Raw genomic sequence first — 3,258 nt, 5'->3', positions numbered from 1 at the left:
ATTTGTTTATGTGCCAGTATCTAGGTGCTTAGAAAGGGATATTAGCTACAAGCCAAGAAGAGTTGCAATTAGTATTGAATCAGCAATTAGTACAATGTTGGTTCCAGAGTTTTACCCAAATAGAAGAGGCAGTAGTATTCACTGCTTAGAATAGGGGTGTGGCACTCAGGATATCTAGGTTCTGTGTCCAGCTCTGCTACTGACATGGAAAAGTCATTAAGCTAAACTCTTGATGTGGTGCTTGTAAAAAATGTGCTGAAATGTAAAGAAAAAAGAAGCGTGCTTGTGCCCAAAAGCTTGAAATTAAATTTTTTGTTTGCAAAAATCTAGCTGGTCTAATAAAAGATATAATCTCTGCCATGAGTTCTGATTCCTTTTGCCTCTAGACCAATATGGACACAACCTGGATACCTGACACATGGAGGATATTGAATTTTAGCCAATTTTTTAACTGAAATCTTCATAATTTGACAAGGAGGAGTTTTACCACCTGAAACCTGAGCCCCTGCTTCTGCCTTTGTTCAAGGTAATTTGCATCACCACAGAGCCCCGAGACACCTCACCACATAAGAAATTCCTGTCCAGAAGAGCATTCCATCCTTTTTCTCTTCTGTGAAATATGAAATATCAGAACCAGAAGGAAATATGACTAAATTCTGCTTGCCACCAAAGAACTTTGAGGTAAACAGACTATTCCAACTTTTCTCTGAAACTAACCTACATAAGATGTACTCTGCCAAACAGGAGATTTTACTACCTTTAAGCCTTCTATGAAATATGAACTTTCATTTGTTCTTGGAGAACTTTTACAATCTTTTCTCTTATGTTTGAAGAAGGGTGCTTGTGCCCAAAAGTTTGCTATTAAATAATATTTTTTTGCAAAAAAGCTAGTTGGTCTAATAAAAGATATCACCTATGCCACAAGTTCTGATTTCTGCTGAAATTTAAGGCAGCTGAGTGGAGTGCCATCTAAATAAGGAGCTTTGAGCACCTGGCTGTGGTGGAGAGGTTATTTGCTCAAGTGAAGTCCATACTGATACTCTGTCCTTACAAGGGAGGTGCAGCAGGCAGCAAAACACAGTGCCACACAGAGCAAAAGTGCCCAAAATGTATAGCACCTATTCTGGGATTCCTCTAGGGCTGCTCTTTCAGGTCACAGGATTTCAGGGGCACAGCTGGGAAGTTGTTGCTTCCACCATCCTCAAGGCCCATTGAGTTTCCTATTGGAAATCCACTCAGAGGTTATTTGGTTTTCATACAGTGCCTGGAGCATGCTAGAGGCTTTACAGCCAATAAAAGGCAGAGCCCTTACCTTTACAAGCTTAAATTAGACATTGCACAGCAGACAAGAAAGCAAGGAATGGGGCTGAGGGGGAATGAGGCAATGGGGCAGATGTAAGAACATATGGTGGCTGTCTGGTCATACAAGTTTCTGAAAAGGTCTTTTGTGGTTCACCTTTGCCATACTACTTATTAAGGTTATTGCCACTGATTATCCCCTTAGACATCTTATCCAAATCCCATGCACTCTGACAGGGATGTTTTTGGAAGTGAGGATGGATGGTCGCTGGCCTAAAGATTTAGGGAACTAGTGTACAGCTTGGGAGATGAGGACTTAGTGCTCACCTCAGATTCCCTGTTACCTCAACAAGTGACTGATGCCCACTTCCTCAAAAAGCATCTAACTGAAGTCTAAACCACATTGAGGATCTGGACCTGTGCAAAGGGGTCAATAGCATGGACCTACCTCAGAGAAAGGTTGCAAGGAAAAATACATCAAAGGGCATTTGTACATGCCACAATCTTTCATGTTTAACCACTCACAACTGTGTTTGTACAAGTGGGATTTCCCGCTGCTTTAAAAGTCTTTTTGATGCATTAAACTAATGCTGCTTGGACATGTTTTATTTTGTGTAGCTGCCGCTTATGCTGCCCTATCTATGGATTCGTGTCATGCAACAGTGACTCAAAGACTTGTAATTACTTTCCATTACCACCAGGCAGCACTGCGCTATTTCTGTAGTGGCCAGTAGCTGCCACTGCTATTTTTTTTCTGTTTTTTTTCCTGCCCATCCATCCCTCCCTCTCCCTGCTCCCACAGCTGACCACAGGCAGCCAGGGCACACCGTGTGGGGGCACAGAATAATTAATAAAGGTACATGGAGCAGCAACCCATTATATTGCAAAGTTCTGTTACTGTTTACTACCCCCTGGCAGTTTTGTCCTTACTTCCACCAGGGGTAGTGTATATGTTCCCCATACTCCATGCTCCTGTGTCCCAGCCACCCAGGATCCCTGCCTACTGTGCCTATCACGGTATTCAGCACTGCCAAGCGGCATCACCAGAATGATAAGTTTGCAACTATATGGAGTGTGGTACCCCTTAACAATTCAATATTTCAAACCTTCCTATTTTTTATAACTGATATTCCCATTCCAGAACCATGACATATAGTCCAGGTGGATGCTGCCTGCCAGATCCTCCCCCCAGGATATGAAGTATCCCTGGTGATATACAGGTAATAAATGTCCCACCAACCTTGGGGGGTGGTGGGGCTGCAGGTGGTGTGTAGATTTTTGTTGTTTCAAAACCCACCCCCTCCTTTTTTCTCCCCCTCCCTGCAGAACACTTTGGAGTTCTGAAATTGAAAATTTTCAGCATTAAGAAGGAAAGCATGAATCAACACCCACCTGTTAGAAGCAACTTGCTTTCGTTAAATAGGACTGGTTTTTCCACCTTTTTCTACCTCATTTTAAATAAAATTTTAAAATTATGTCATTTGTGTGTGTGGCATGTTTTCTTTCATAGGCAGATTGCAGTCCCTGCAGTTCAGGGGTGGGAGGAGTCAGTTGGGAGAGGTGATGATAGTGCCCACCCTTATGTGCATGGGCATCCCTTGCTTGGGTGGGTTTATCTGAGTAATGACATTACTGGAAAGGCAAGCTGAAATACTGGGGCAGACATAGGAGAGCCTTCCTTAACATTGGAAAGAGGGCAATTAGCAACTCTTCTGAGCCTAATACTTGGGCATGTTGGGTCAGCTTTGTGCATGTATGCAAGGTAGTTGCACAAAAGACAGGTCATATGAATCATTCTCTTTTAACAATCTTATGATGATTTTATTCACCCTTTTTTTATTTTTAATACTAAAACCATGAGTTACATTAAATCTGTCCATGCAGTTTGGGGATGTGTGGGTTGGGAGACAATGTGATGACCCCATCCCCACCATCTGCCTCAGTGTGGGGATGCTTTGC

The 3,258-nt window shown here is 42.6% G+C and overlaps 1 long non-coding RNA gene across 1 annotated transcript; it reads left to right on the top strand.

Moving 5' to 3' along the window:
• Positions 1-901: 901 nt before the first annotated feature.
• LOC109301789 lies at positions 902-2,779 on the top strand. The gene is made up of 2 exons (XR_002098627.1): positions 902-2,519; positions 2,626-2,779. It is a non-coding gene; the product is annotated as an uncharacterized LOC109301789 (long non-coding RNA).
• Positions 2,780-3,258: the final 479 nt, after the last annotated feature.

The sequence above is a fragment of the Gavialis gangeticus genome, unplaced genomic scaffold, assembly GCF_001723915.1.
Source record: "Gavialis gangeticus isolate Ggan-Ray unplaced genomic scaffold, GavGan_comp1, whole genome shotgun sequence".
NCBI lineage: Eukaryota > Metazoa > Chordata > Crocodylia > Gavialidae > Gavialis > Gavialis gangeticus.
The sequence above is the reverse complement of the archived record's forward strand: the minus strand, read 5'-3'. Positions and strand labels throughout refer to the sequence as shown.